Source organism: Leopardus geoffroyi, chromosome B3 (assembly GCF_018350155.1).
Source record: "Leopardus geoffroyi isolate Oge1 chromosome B3, O.geoffroyi_Oge1_pat1.0, whole genome shotgun sequence".
Taxonomy (NCBI): Eukaryota; Metazoa; Chordata; class Mammalia; order Carnivora; family Felidae; genus Leopardus; species Leopardus geoffroyi.
This window is the reverse complement of record NC_059337.1, coordinates 130,546,494-130,563,018: the sequence shown is the minus strand read 5'-3', so window position 1 is coordinate 130,563,018 and position 16,525 is coordinate 130,546,494. Positions and strand designations below refer to the sequence as shown.

The following is a 16,525-nucleotide window of genomic DNA, read 5'->3' as shown; positions in this document are numbered from 1 at the left end:
TCTTTTTTTTCTTTTAAAAAATTTTTAAATTTACATCGAAATTAGTTAGCATATAGTGCAATAATGATTTCGGGAGTAGAATCCAGTGATTCATCCCCTACATATAACACCCAGTGCTCATCCCGACAAGTGTTCTCCTTAATGCCCCTCACCCATTTAGCCCATCCTCCCACCCAACACCCCTTCAGCAACCCTTAGTTTGTTCTCCATATTTAAGAGTCTCTTATGTTTTGTCCCCCTCCATGTTTTTATATTATTTTTGCTTCCCTTCCCCTATGTTCATCTGTTTTGTATCTTACATTCCACATATAAGTGAAGTTACATGAGTTTGTCTTTCTCTGACTGACTAATGCCACTTAGCATAACTCTCTAGTTCCATTCACATTGTTGCAAATGGCAAGATTTCCTTCTTTTTGATTGCCGAGTAATACTCCATTGTGTGTGTGTGTGCATACATATATATATGTATATATACATATATATATATATGTGTGTATATATATATGTATATATACATATATACATACCACATCTTCTTTATCCATTCATCCATCGATGGACATTTGGGCTCTTTCCATACTTTGGCTATTGTTGATAGTGCTGCTATAAGCATTGGGGTGCTTGTGCCCTTTCAAAACAGCACACTTGTATCCTATGAATAAATACCTGGTAGTGCAATTGCTGGGTCGTAGGGTAGTTCTATTTTTAATTTTTTGAGAAACCTTCATACTGTTGTCCAGAGTTGCTGCACCAGTTTGCATTCCCACCAACAGTGCAAAAGCGTTCCTCTTTCTGCGCATCCTTGCCAACACCTATTGTTGCCTGAGTTGTTAACGTTAGCCATTCTGACAGGTGTGAAGTGGTATCTCACTGTGGTTTTGATTTGTATTTCCCTGATGATGAGTGATGTTGAGCATTTTTTCATGTGTCAATTGGCCATCTGGATGTCTTCTTTGGAGAAGTGTCTATTCATGACTTTTGCCCATTTCTTCACTGGATTATTTGTTTTTTGGGTGTTGAGTTTGATAAGTTCTTTACAGATTTTGGATACTAACCTTTTATCTGATATGTCATTTGCAAATATCTTCTCCCATTCTGTCGGTTGCCTTTTAGTTTTGCTGATTGTTTCCTTTACTGCGCTTCATCTATTGAGAGGATCATGTGGTTCTTACCCTTTCTTTTATTAATATGATGTCTCACACTGATTGACTTTTTTGGATATTGAACTAGCTCTGCATCCCAGGTATAAATCCCACTTGATCGTGGTGAATAATTCTTTTAATGTATTGTTGGATCTGATTGGCTAGTATCTTGTTCAGAACTTTTGCATCCATGTTTATCAGGGAAATTGGTCTGTAGTTCTTCATTTTAGTGGGGTCTTTGTCTGGTTTTGGAATCAAGGTAATGCTGGCCTCATAGAATGGGTTTTGAAGTTTTCCTTCCATTTCTATTTTTTGGAACAGCTTCAAAAAATAGGTGTTATCTCTTCTTTAAATGTTTGGTACAATTTTCCTGGAAAGCCATCTGGCCCTGGACTCTTGTTTTTTTGGGAGATTTTTGATTATAATTAATTTTCTTTACTGTTATGGGTCTGTTCAAATTTTCTATTTCTTCTTGTTTCAGTTTTGGTTGTTTATATGTTTTTAGGAATTTCTCCATTTCTTCCAGATTAGGTTAGGTTGTGTATCGGAGACCTTTCTTCCTTCTTTAGGAAGGCCTGGATTGCCATACACTTCCATCTTATGACCACCTTTGCTGTAGCCCAGAAGTTTTGGGCTGTAGTGTTATCATTTTCATTGGCTGCCATGTACTTTTTAATTTCTTCTTTAACTTCTTGGTTAGCCCATTCATTCTTTAGTAAGAAGTTCTTTAGTACTCCAAGTATTTGTTGTCTTTCCATTTTTTTTTTCCTGTGGTTGATTTCCAGTTTCATAGTGTTCTGGTCTGAAAATATGCACTGTATGATCTCAATCTTTTTGTACTTGTTGAGGGCTGAATTGTGTCCCAGTATGTGATCTATTCTGGAGAATGTTCTTTTTTTTCTTTTTTTTAAATTTTTTTTTCAACGTTTATTTATTTTTGGGACAGAGAGAGACAGAGCATGAACGGGGGAGGGGCAGAGAGAGAGGGAGACACAGAATCGGAAACAGGCTCCAGGCTCTGAGCCATCCGCCCAGAGCCCGACGTGGGGCTCGAACCTGGAGAATGTTCTTGAGAACATTCTGGAGAAACTATTCTGGAGAATGTTCAATGTGCACTTGACAAGAATGTGTACTCTGCTCCTTTCGGATGAAATGTTCTGAATATATCGGTTAAGTCCATCCAGTCCAGTGTGTCATTCAAAGCCAGTGTTTCCTTGTTGATTTTCTGCTTATATGATCTGTCCATTGCTGGAAGTGGGGGGTTGAAGTCCCCTACTATTATGGTATTATTGTCAATGAGTTTCTTTATGTTTGTGATTAATTGATTTATATATTTGTGTATATAAATATTGTCATAATTATATATATTATATGCTTATGTATTTTTATATATAAAATTGATATATCTTCTTGATATATCCCTTAATTATGAAATAATGCCCTTCTTTATTTCTTGTTACAGTCTTTATTTTAAAACCTAGATTGTCTGATATAAGTATGGCTACTCCAGCTTTCTTTTGGGGACCATTAGCATGATAGATGGTTCTCCATCCCTCTACTTTCAATCTGAAGGTGACTTTAGGTCTAAAATGGGTCTTTTGTAAACAGCAGATAGATGGATCTTGTTTTCTTATCCATTCTGTTACACTATGTCTTTTGATTGGAGCGTTTAGTCCATTGGTATTTAGAGTAAGAACTGAAAGATATGAACTTACTGCCATTGTGTTGCCTGTAGAGTTGAAGTTTCTGGTGGTGTTCTCTGGTCCTTTGTAGTATTTGTTGCTTTTGGTCTTTTTTGTTTTGTTTCATCTTTTCTCCCCCCAGAGAGTCCTTCTAAAAATTTCTTACAGGGTTGGTTTAGTGGTTGCAAACTCTTTTAGTTTTTGTTTTTCTGGGTAATTCTTTATCTCTCCTTCTAATTTGAATGACAGCCTTGCTAGAGAAAGAATTCTTGGCTGTATATTTTTCCGATTCAGCACATTGAATATATCCAGCCACTCCTTTCTGGCTTGCCAAGTTTCTGTGGATAGGTCTGCTGGGAACCTGACCTGTCTTACAAGTTAAGGACTTTTTTCCCTTGCAGTTTTCACAATTCTTTCTTTGTCTATGTGTTTTGTGAATTTAACTATGATATGCCTTGTTGATAGTCGGTTTTTGTTGAATCTAATGGGAGTTCTCTGTGCTTCTTCCAGATTGCCCAATTTATTGGCATATAATTATACGCCAATATAATTATTGTTCATATTGTTCAATTATATGTTCATAATGCTCTTTATTTTTTGGATTTCTGCAGTGTTGGTTGTGATCTCTCCTCTTTCATTCTTGATTTTATTTATTTGGGTCCTTTCCTTTTTCTTTTTGATCAACTGGTTAGGGGGTTTATCAATTTTGTTAATTCTTTCAAAGAACCAGCTCCTGGTTTCATTGATCCATTCTACTGTTGTGTGTGTGTGTTTTTTTTTCTCCATCTTCTGCTGGTTTGGGGTTTTATTTACTGTTTTGGATTTTGATGTCTGTGTCTTTCCCCAGGTTAGGGAAGTTTTCTGCTGTGATTTGCTCACATAAATCTTTTACCCCTTTTTCTCTCTTTTCATCTTCTGGGACCCCTATGACTCAGATGTTATTCCTTTTTAATGAGGCACTGAGTTCTCTACTTCTTATATCATACTCTTTTGCCTTAGTGTTCCTTTTTTTTCTGCTTCATTATTCTCCAGAAGTTTGTCTTCTATATTGTTAATTTGCTGCTATACTTCATCCATCCTTGCTGCCGTGCCTTCCATTTGAGATTGCATCTCAGTTATTGCTTTTTTAATTTTGTCCTGACTAGATAAAATTTTCCCTCAGCAGAAAGGGATTCTGTGCTTTTTTAAACTCCAGCTAGTATTCTTATTATCATGACTCTAAAGTCTGGTTCAGACATCTTGTTTGTGTCTGTGTTGATTAAGTTCCGGCTGTCATTTCTTCCTGTTCTTTCTTTTGGGGTGAATTCCTTTGGTTTTTCATTTTGGGGGAAAAAGGATTAATAAAATAAAAATTAAATTAAAAAATTAAAATCAACACACAAAAAATCAAATAAAGGAAGCTAGATCTTAGGTGTGTTTTGGTCTGGTTGTTGAACAAAGCTTGATATAATAGAGAAAAAAAGAGAAAGAAAAGAAAATTTTAAAAAGGAAAAAAGGTAAGATAATGTTTATAAAAATTTAAAAAAATGTATAAAATAAAATAGACTCAAATGAAACGAAGTAAGTAAAATAGACTTAAAAATTACAAAAAAAAAAAAAAAGGGGCACCTGGGTGGCTCAGTCGATTAATCACTGACTTCAGCTCAGGTCATGATCTCATGTTTTGTGAGTTCCAGCCCCATGTCAGGCTCTGTGCCTATAGCTCAAAGCCTGGAGCCCACTTCAGATTCTTTGTTTCCCTCTCTCTCTCTGCCCCTCTCCTACTTGCAGGCTCTCTCTCTCTCTCTCTTTCAAAAATAAATAAGCATTAAACAATTTTTTTTAAAAAAATACAGGGGCGCCTGGGTGGCGCAGTCGGTTAAGCGTCTGACTTCAGCCAGGTCACGATCTCGCGGTCCGTGAGTTCGAGCCCCGCGTCGGGCTCTGGGCTGATGGCTCAGAGCCTGGAGCCTGTTTCCGATTCTGTGTCTCCCTCTCTCTCTGCCCCTCCCCCGTTCATGCTCTGTCTCTCTCTCTGTCCCAAAAATAAATAAAAAACGTTGAAAAAAAAATACAAAAAAATAAAAAATATAGTAGAAAAAAATTAAAGAAAAATCGTTTTTATAAAAAATGGAAAATAAAAATAAATTTTTTTCTTACTGTATCCAAGAATAAGAAAAGAAAAAATAATCAATAGATGGACCAGTTAACAGAATGAAATCTGAATGAAATTACACCCAGTTTCCCCTAGAAGTCAAACTAGGAAGCACATTACAGGTGGAGAGACTTGTGGTTTTCCTCTAGGGCTTGGTTGGTGCAGTTGGAAGGGGGTTGGTGTAACAGCTCCGTTTTCCACTAGGTGGTGCTGCTTAGCTTACTGGGGTAGATCTGTGTGGTGCACCTACACATGTATGCTCATGCAGGAGAGGTGAAAAAGGTCTCACCAGCTTCCCAGTCTCTAGCATCAGAACTCTGTGCTCTTGCCAACTGGCAATCAAACACCCCTCCTTTGTCTCTGGCTTCCGTGTACTCCCTGCTTCTACACTGTACATGTCCAAGCTGGCAGTTTGCTGAGTGGCACTTCCCTCCTGAATTTTATCTCAGATGGGGCTGTGTTTCCAAACCTCTCACTTCTGAGGACCTATAGCTTGAGCCTGCTCTGACCCTCTGGGGAGGGTCTCACCACGAAATGGCCAGGTGCCAGCCCACCCCCAGGAATGCTCACATGACTGTGCCACTACAGAGGCCCAGAGACTGGGGATAGGTGCCAGCCTGCCCCAGAAAATGTTCATGCAATCGTGTAGCAGCAGCAGTTCAGTGACTATGGTAAATCACAACCTGCCAGGCTTCACTGCACCCTGGCATCTTTGTTCCAACACACACAAACATGGCTGTAGTCTGGGGTCCACTGGGACCTTTGCCTGTGGGAAGGCTGCATGGCCTCTACGAAATGTCCTCCAAGCAGGGGAACTGCCTCTCCCGTGTGGCCGGAAGACCCCTTGGATCTCCCTCTCTGCTCTGGGGGTGATTCATCCATCCCATCAGAACACTGCCAGGTAATGAGCTGTGGAGTTTCTGACTCTGCGCTCCCCTGTTTATGGAGTCCTAATGGTATTGAATCTCTTTCCTTTCGACCTCTCTTGTCCAGGTCCTTGTGGGTGTTTCCACTCTTTCTCTTTCTCTCAAGCTGCTTTCAGGAGTGCTTTTCCTGTACTCTCCTCCCTGTCTCTGTCCTCTCTTCACAAACCAAAACAGCTCCCTAGCCTCTTCAGCTTCTCTTTCCCCCAGTTCACCTCTCTGAGCCACACACCTGCTAAGTTCTGCGACTCAAGTAATGCAGATTGCTGTGTTAGTCCTCAGGTCAATTTTCTAGGTGTGCAAAATTGTTTGGTGCTGATCTAGCTGAATTTCAAGGGAGGAGAGAAGCAAAGACTTTCGGTGCTACTCCACTATCTTGGCTCCTCCCCCCCAATTCCCTTGTGGAGATATTTTCCAATGGAGATCTTGACATAGCAACGATGAGAATCTTAGGCCCAGTAATTTTCAATGAGATGTTGTTGATTTTCATAAAATATGATGTCACTGAACCGGTTCCAAAAATTCAGAGAGGAACGTGTGCATTTCTGATGTGGTCAAGCAGTAGTTTAGTGATTGGAGAAGATAGAGGTTTAGATCCTTGTGCTATAATTGTGTGTGATTGGGGGCTTCAAATATTTTGCACATCGAATCATATCCAGGGACAACAAACATAAGAGTGCTAATGTGTATCTATTGACAGTACACTGCTCTTTCTGTGAATTCCTTGAATTAAGGCTATTGCACAAAGTAAATTAGCCAGTAACTTTGTAAACGTGTAATTCTTGGTGTAACACTGGCATGGTGGCCAAATTAACTGTGATTATCTTGTTTCTATTCTACGGGTATTGACAAAGTTAAATTTCACAGACCAAATTATTCAGTGAATTTTTGAGGACACAGGTTGAAGTAAAATGGGTGATTCTACATGTTTTCTTAGGGTGGATCCTGTGGGAACAGACTTTGAAACAGAGCTTCATGCAGGAGTTGTATGGCTAGGTGCCTTTGGGAAAGAGATAGAAGAAGGAGAAATAACAATTTTACAGTGGCAAACCTGTCAGATGCTACCTTAATCAAATAATCAAGGTTTGTGTCACTAGTGAAAAGTCATGTTGATACCATGTATCCCTGATATGATGCAATGAGAACATTTCATATCTGAAGTGGTTTTACCCCATCAATAACTCCAGAGAGATGAGGAACACACATCAAACAAACCCAAAGTGAGACACATTCCACAAAATACCTGGCTGAAGACTCTTCAAAATTGTCAATATGATGAAAAACAAGGAAAGACTGAGAGATTGTCATAGATTTGAGGAGATTCAGGAGATAGAACTAGTAAATGCAAAGTGGCATCCTCGATTGGATCATGGAACAGAAAAATAGTGTTTGTGGAAAAAACTCATGGAATCCAAATGAAGTCTGTATGTCAGTTTCAAAATGTTTTATTTTGATGAAGGTAAAGATTCATAAATGTAGATATGTAAGAAAAGTATATACAAATGAATTGAATACCCTCCCCACAAGTGAGGAAGACTGGTTGGACACTGGAAGGTCATCAAATTCAATTTGTAGTTGAGGTTTCCACTGATTCTACAAAGAGTTTGAGACTGAGATGGCCCTTTGGAATTATCACCAGATGAGTCAAGGAGGATCTGGGCTTCTGCATTTCTGCCTCAGTCAGTCATTGGCTAAGCTGACTGCTGGGAGGGGCTCAGCTATGAGCAGCCGACCACTGACACTCAGCCTTGGGGAAGGATTTGGCCCTAAGAGGGAAGCTTGAGGGGTGGTGAGGGAAGACACCATTGTGTCTATTGTATACATCAAAAACTGGTTCCCATCTCCAAGCGTCTATGGACCAAAATGAAATGCCCAGATAAATAAATGATAATTATGGTAAAACCAAATAACAATATTAACAAAAATGTGTGTGTGTGTGTGTGTGTGTGTGTGTGTACACATCTGTAAAACACCTCAGGTTCCAAGGTTAAATAGATATGCTGTAAACTCAACAATTCCTTTAGGGATAGGGAGGAGTATACAAGGAGGGATTTTAGGGAGCTTACTATGGACATTCATCTTTAGTTATAAAGGAAGACAATTAAATGCAGTAAAAAGGGTAGGGTAAGCATATTACTTTTATTTATTTTAAATTTTGATTTGACGCGATTATTTTTGAGAGCCCTTATTTTTTTGATTGTTTTAGATTTTGTTTTTCTCTCTTATTATTTTTTTTAACTTTTAAAAATATTTATTTATGTAAGTAATCTCTACATTTAACGTGGGATTTGAACTCATGACCCTGACATCAAGTCAAATGATTTTCCAACTGAGCCAAACAAGTGCCCCAAGATTTTGCTTTAATAGTTGTCCATAATTTCTCACACAAACACTCGAATTTAATAAGTGAGGTTTTATTTTAATTAATTAATTAATTCATTTATTATTGTTGAGAAAGAGAAAGAGAGTATGCAAATAGGGTAAAGGAGCAGAGGGAGAAAGAGAGAATGTTTAAAAAAATTTTAATGTCCATTTATTTTTGAGAGAAAGAGAGACAGCATGAGTTGGGGAAGAACAGAGAGAGAGAGAGAGAGACAGAATCCAAAGCAGGCTCCAGGTTCAGAGCTCTTAGAACAGAGCCTGATATGTGTCTTGAAATCACGAACTGCGAGATTGTGACCTGACAAGAAGTCAGACGTTTAACTGACTGAGCCACCCAGGTGTCCCAGAAGGAGAGTGACTCTTAAGCAGGTTCCATATTCAGTGTGGAGCCCCATGTGGGGCTTGATTCCATGACCCTAGGATCATGACCTTAGCTGAAATCAATAATCAGATACTCAACTGACGGAGCCACCCAGGTGCTCTAAATGAACTGTCTTAAATAGTTTCTTTTGTAATTCTGAGGATAATCTTTTCAGTTATTAAATAATTTTAATTACAGAAATGGTTCAAAATGGTCTGTGTAGCTTTGTGGTTGCACTATGTGAAAATGTATCAAAACATTAAGGAATAGTTTCTCTGAATTTTTGGCTTCAACAGAAATATTTCATTTGGTTTTTACAAACCAACTGATAGATTGGATGTGAACAATAGACTTATGAACAAGAGAATAGGAAATTGATAACCTCATTTCTCAGCTTTGATTCATATCCAAATAACCATCATCGACATTCAACTTTTCTTTGTCTCAGTGTCCCTATCTGTTAAAAACAAATAAAATAGGATACTTCCCTTAGAGAATCAAGCTAGGTTAGCTGAGATATTTGATCTACTCAATTCCTAGGAGAATAAGTTACACGAAATTACTTGTCATCAACTTTTACATCAGAGATTATTACAACGGCTCACAGGTTCATGTGCTTTAGTAGATTGTTGGGGGTGTCTCTGAACCCGTGGAATAATGCATTTTGTATGCATGAAGAAATAAGTGTGGGAGGAAGAATCACTAGTTTTTAATAATTTCCTAATGTGATCTGTGCGTCTGAAATTTAAGGCCACTGTCCCGCACAATATTATTGCCAGACATTTGAGACCAGATGCTACTTGTCTGAAATGCTATCTTTGGCAAGGAATCTGCAAAAGAACTGAAGGTCACCCGTAAGAAAGATTTTACTCCTCCAGTTTGATGGAATACACTCTTTAGCAGAGACTCCTCTCTGGAGGCTTCCTTCAAGCCTTGTTATTCTCAGAGGGTACATCTTCAAAGGGGATTGAAGACTTTCTTTCCCGGGTCACCCTTTTACCCTTGACTTCTGGTTCTGTCTTTGTGCGAATGTGAAGACATTTTGATTCTATGTTTTCTTCCACCCCTTCCCTTAATTATTTCTCTACTTAAATGAAGGCCTATGTTCACGGGGCAGCAGACCTCCCTTTCTCTCAACGCACTTTGCATCTGAATGACATTTCAGTTTAGAATAGCTTTCAAATGCAAGAGAGGCCAAAACAAATGTACTTACCTGAGATTATCAGAGCATCATTTTAGGCTGGGCTCTTCTGGGCCTCAGAGCGGAGCTCTGAAACTTTACCACGCTATGGTGAGTCCCCAAGCTTATCAGTGACCTCTGTCTGCACCCCGATGGCCTCTTTTATAATTGACATTCCAGTCATAATTAGACACAGCTGTGTGTATGCCGCTGCCTACCCTGTAAGAAAAAGCTCATGGGAATGTCAATTTCTCCATCCTACCCCAGTGGCGTTAGTCACTGGAGGACGATGCACATGCCTATCCCAGCATCCCTTAGGAACGTAATGGGTAAAGAAACTTCTGATATGAAAAGAAGGGTTTGCTGCAATATTTGTTTTTCTCTTCTAATTTATCACTCAGCCTTGGGCCAGACAGCAGTTTAAAGAATGCAGGTTGGTGTAGAACTTTATGAAGGCTGAGAGCACGCATTACAATCACAAAATTTTCAAGGCTCACAAAGCTTGCATAATTACACTGGCTGCCGGGGCCTTCCGGCACTTTTCAGCTATAATGGCAATCTGGCTAATTTCCCACTGGCTTAATCTATAACTTCAAAGACTCCTAAAGCAGTTACGATTATTCTGTTTGCTTTTCAGGTGACCTACACCATTTGTATTGAGCGGCCAAGTTCTTGGGTTGATTAATTAGAAAGGAACTATTTTAATTTAGGATTTTTCCCCTAAATATTGCTTCTTTCTAAAAATAATCGCTAGATGATAAAGTAGCAGAACACTGTTCATCAAGGGTCACTTTTGAAAGCCTAAGGACAGTTGAAAACCAGTTGTTATCTTTTTTTTTTAAATTGCAGGTTCTTATTTAAACTCCAAATAATGTGTGTTTAGAATAGAAAACTTGGAAAATACACAAGGAACATAAGGAAGAAATACTGTCATCAAATATTCTACCACCCAGCCATAACTACTATTAATATGTTCTTGTATTCAATAATTAATTCAGTAGCTGCCTGGTAGGCTATTAGGCATTTTGCTATCCCACTGGTTTTGTGTATCATTTAGCAATTAATTTTTAAAATATTTTTTACATATTTATACATATAATATTTATTTTCTTCATATTATTTTCCTTTCCTTTTTTTAAAACAAAATCAGGATAATGGTGCATGTCTAGTTTTGTATCCTGCCATTTTTTTTTTTTTTTTGGCTCTACTTTATTCTGTGACCTTTCCCATGCTATTGCACATTCTTAAAAAAAAAAAAAAAAAAAAAACAAAGGCCATTGCTCGAATGGCTATGTACAATCTCTTCCTATAACCTATTTCATGAATTTCCATTCTTGGGCATTTACATTATATATAAAATGAAGTGAATCTTGATTATCGTTCTCCTCTTATGTTTTAATCCTTTCCTTTCTTTGAAACTTCTCATGTATATCACCTCACCTCGAAGTTTGATTCTTTGTCTCTTTTCTGTGTTTTCCATCTATGCCTTCCTTTTTCACCAAATAGAAAAAAAAAGAGTTTATGTACCTTCAGGGAGTTAGAGAAATATTTAAAAACAGTGAGACACTGGTGAGTTTCACTTTTGATAGGGGTGGAAGATAATAACTCAATATGGTATTTTTGTTTCTAAGCCAGAATTTCTTAATGTAATTCCATTGAAACTAGAACCGGTTTCCTGGACAATGTGTAATGTTAAGTACATCATAGCTATTTTTTAAATGGTTTAAATTAGCAATAAAGCTATAGCATTCCAAGTCCTAATATAGAACACAAAAAATAACTGATGTGCGAGTTAAGCACTGTGTGCCTGTACTGACATCAATAAAGCATTGAGCAAATAAAAGGTAAATAAATGAGAGAAACAAGACAGATATTTGAGAAGAATTTCAAATAAGAAGCCCAAATAGGAAGAGAGAAATAGAAAATAACTATGAGAAGAGCACCGTAATAATTCTTGTAGGCAATTGATGAATGATAAAGTTAGTGGGCAAACCTTTGAAGGGTAACAGGATATTTGGCCAGTCTCAAGTTATTTCCTTCAAAATATTTATTAATTCTGGCCGTGGCAACATATGACCACAGATCAGCTTGCACTCTTGCATCCAGAAGGGGAGCTTAATTGCCCTCCCCTTGAGTGTGGACTGGATTTAGTGACTAGAATCTAATAGAGTCTGGAAAGGAGAAAGAACCACTTACTTTACCCAGCAGACAGCACTTGATCCAAGTGATCAAGATTAACATGAGAAATAAGTCAGTTGTTACTGTCATGCTCTTGCTGACACACCCTGAAAAAGGCACCTCGCTGTGGTATTCTCCCTCAAATCTTATAACCCTCATCCAATCTTGAGGAACCACGGCAAAAAGGCAAATGGAGGGACATTCTATAAAATAATTGATCTGGACTCTTCAAAACTGTTAAGACCATGGAAGACATAAGATAAATGAATAAATGAATGAATGAAGGAAGGAAGGAAGGGAAAATAAATAAATAAATAAATAAGATTCTCCAAGATCGAAGGAGATTAAAGAGGCATGACATCTAAATGCAATGTGTTATCCTAGGTAGGATCATGAACAGGAAGAAGGACATTAGTACAAAATCTGGTGAAATTAAAAATAAACCTATAGTTTAGTTAATAAATATCATATAGTTCTCATTTTTAAAAATTGAAGTTTATTTATTTGAGAGAGGAGACAGAGAACAGGGGAGGGCAGAGAAAGAGAGGGAGAGAGAGAGAATCTCAAGCAAGTGCTGCATTGCCAGTGCAGAGCCCAATGCAGGGCTTGAACTCACGAACCATGAAACATGACCTAAGCAGAAAGCAAGAGGTCGTGGCTTAACTGACTGAGCCAGGCACCCCTACAATTCTCCTTTTTTAGCTTTGATAAATATACCACAGTTATGTCAAATGTTAATATTAGCCGTCGCTGGATCTGTATTATGTATTATTAAATGGACTGTCTGTATTATCGTCGCAATTCTTCCGTCAATCTAAAATTATTTCAAAATAAAAAGAATCAAATGGTATTCTCATTGTTTGTTAAAACTCGTTACCAAAGCTGTCAAGTTTGTCTAAATATGGAGAGGGTTTGTTAACAATTAAATGAGGTAGAGCATATGTGAGAGCTTAGAATTATCAACATATTGTCCTGCCATTTGATAGAAGAAGCAAGGGCATTGGTGCCTTCTAATCTGTTCCTGTATGATTTAGAGATTGTTTTCTGTCTTTCTTAGTTTTGGTTTGTTTTTGTATGTCAGGGAAATGTAATCACGGAGTCCCCTCAAGTAATTCATTCTAATAAGCTCTTTGATCCTGTCATATTAAAGGCCTACAAAGTCGTTCCTTATGGCTGTGTCTCAGCGGAATTACTTCAAAAGATCCAGAGCAAGAAAGGGACACATTATTTTATTTATGTATTTAGTTTTCTGTTTTATCGATGCTGTGAGTAGTATTTCCTACAAGTTTCGGCAAGTAGTTCTTTGAGAGTGGAACCGCAGAATTCAGGACACAGATAAGAAAGTAAACATGACAATCATTCAGAACCTTCACATAGTGCCTTACAAAGGTAGCAGAGCTTTCTATAAACTACGAAGATTTTACTGGACCTTCCTAGGTAGAAAGAAAATGTTAGAGGAGACCACTTCTGCCTAGCAATTAGAATTTTCCCTGACTGTGTGGAGCATTAAATTGACTTATTCATCCTCAGATCTCTCTCTGTAGGATGGACACGAAATGTAGAATGTGGCTTACCTATCTGAATGACAAATCATGAAGAAGACATATTTTCAGTTGGAAATTGAGGAAAATACCCTTGACCCTTAAACAGATGTTAGGAGCTCTGACCCTCTGTGCCGTCAAAACTCCATGTATACCGTTGACTACTAATAGCTTACTATTGACTGGAAGCCTTACCACGAACATAAATAGTTAACACATATTTTGTATATTATATTATTATATACTGTATTCTTATAATAAAGTAAGACAGAAAAAAGAAAATATTGTTAAAAAACTCATAAGGAAGGGAAAATCCATTTTCAGTGCTGTAATCTCTCTAGGAAAACCAATTCACATTTAAGTGGATCCATGAAGCTTAAATTTGCACTATGCTTGTAAATCTGTAGTATCTTTCAATTAATTGTGTTTTTTGTCCAGAAGAGAGAATTCAATAGCTTCTAACTGTAGGAAAGTATCACTGGTAAGTGTTTAGAACCTTGACAAGACTTATTTTACATATTTGTTTATTATGTTGTTTACAAGTATTATTTTTATATGTTAACTTTTGAAACAAGAATTTTTGAAACAAGTCATTATTGAGGGGATGCCTGGGAAGCTCAGTCAGCTCAGCATCAAGCCCTAAGTCACACTGTCAGCACAGAGCCTGCTTGGGATTCTCTCTCCTTCTCTCTCTCTCTCTCTTTCTCTCTCTCTCTCTCTGCCCCTCCCTCCCCTGAACTAAATAAATAAACTTTAAAAAATATCATTGAGAGCAAATGTCATCATCCTGGTTTTGCCCTGTATTAGATACAGGTCCTTGGGGAATTTACATAACCTCTTCAAGTCTCAGTTTTATCATCTGGAAAGCAGCAATAATATAATTTTTAATTTGAAAGAGTTATTGGAGTAAAATGTATAAATGGTCGAAAGGTGCTTAGTAAATATCAGTGTTAAAAGTATTCCTTAGGTATTAACTATTTTTATGATTTTTTATTCTCTTAATGATTATTTATTTTGAGAAAGAGGTGAAGAGCTAGCAAGTAGAGGAGGGGCTGAGAGAGAATCCCAAGCAGGCTCCACGCTGTCAGTGCAGAGCCTAATGCAGGGCTCAAACTCACCAATTATGAGATCATGACCTGAGCCAAAATCAAGGATTGGATGCTTAACCAACTGAGCCACACAGGCACCCCAACTATGAACTATTTTTAGATATATTCTTTATAAATTAAAATGTAAAAACAATAATTTATAGTTCTATAATGGAACACAAGTTTTTTTCTTTTACAATATATATAATTTAAATTTGAGTTAACATACAATGCAATATTGGTTTCAGGAATAGAATTCAGTGATTCATCACTTACATTCAATACCCAGCGCTTATCACAACAAGTGCACCTCTTAATACCCACCACCCATTTATCTGGTCTCCCACCCTTCTCCCTCCATCAACCTTCAGTTTTTTCTAAGAGTCTCTTGTGGTTTGTTTCCCTCTCTCCTCTTCCCCCTCTTCCATCTCATTATGTCCATCTGTTTTATTTCTTAAATTCCACGTATGAGTGAAATCATATGGTAGTTTTCTTTCTCTGATGGACTTATTTCACTTAGCATAGTACATTCTGCATCCATACACATCATTGGGAATGACACGATTTAATTTTTTTTTGATAGCTGAGTAATATTCCAGTGGATGTTTGGGCTCTCCCCATAGTTTGGCTCTAGTTGATTATGTTGGTAATGCTGCTATAAAAACTGGGGTGCATGTATTCTTTCGAATCTGTAAATTTGTATCCTTTGGGTAAATACCTAATAGTGTAATTGCTGTGTCATAGGGTAGTTCTATTTTTAGTTTTGTTTTTTTTTTTAATTTTTTTTAACTTTTATTTATTTTTGAGACAGAGAGAGAGCATGAACGGGGAGGGTCAGAGAGAGGGGGACACAGAATCTGAAACAGGCTCCAGGCTCCCAGCTGTCAGCACAGAGCCTGACGCTGGGCTCAAACTCAGGGACCGCGAGATCATGACCTGAGCCAAAGTTGGCTGCTTAACTGACTGAGCCACCCAGGTGCTCCCTATTTTTAGTTTTTTGAGGAAGCTTCATTCTGTTTTCCAGAGTGACTGCACCAATTTATATTCCCTTCAGCAGCGCAAGAGGATTCCCTTTTCTCCATATCCTCATCAACAATTGTTTCTTGTGTTGTTAATTTTAACCATTCTGACAGCTGAGGTGGCACCTCATTGTGGTTTTGATTTGTATTTGCATGGTGATGAGCGATGTTGGGCATCTTTTCATGTGTCTGCTAGCCATCAGATGTCTTCTTTGGAAAAGTATCTATCCATGTCTTCTGCCCATTTCTTAACTGGGTTGTTTGTTTTTCGAATGTTGAATTTGATAATTGCTTCACAGATTTTGGGTACTAACCTTTTATCAGATATGTTGTTTGCAATTATCTTCTCCCACCCTGTAGGCTTCCTTTTAGTTTTGTTGATTGTTTCTTTCACTGTGCAGAAGCTCTTTCTCTTGATGAAGTCCTAATAGTTCATTTCTGGTTTTGTTTCCCTTGACTTAGGTAATGTGTCTAGCAAGTTGCTGTGGCCGAGGTCAAAGAGGTTGCTGCCTGTGTTCTCCTCTAGGATTTTGATGGTTTCCTATCTCATATTTACATCTTTCATCCATTTTGAATTTATTTTTGTGTAGTGTGTAAGAAAGTGGTCCAGTTTCACTCTTAGTTTCCTAACACCGTTTGTTGAAGAGACTCTTTTCCATTGGATATTCTTTCTTGCTTTGTCAAAGATTAGTTGGCCATATAATTGTGGGTCCACTTCTAGGTTTTCTATTCCATTCCATTGATCTTGGAGTCTGTTTTTGTGCCAGTACCATGCTGTCTTGATGACTACAGCTCTGTAATATAGCTTGAAATCTGGAATTGTGATGCCTCCAGTTTTGTTTTCCTGTTTCCAGATTGCTTTAGCTATTTGGGGTCTTTTGTGATCCCATACAAA

General features: G+C 37.8%; 1 long non-coding RNA gene across 1 annotated transcript; it reads left to right on the top strand.

The window, feature by feature from the left end:
- Positions 1–719: 719 nt before the first annotated feature.
- On the top strand, positions 720–16,023 carry LOC123582329. Its single transcript, XR_006704322.1, has 3 exons — positions 720–753; positions 5,190–5,195; positions 15,834–16,023. It is a non-coding gene; the product is annotated as an uncharacterized LOC123582329 (long non-coding RNA).
- Positions 16,024–16,525: the final 502 nt, after the last annotated feature.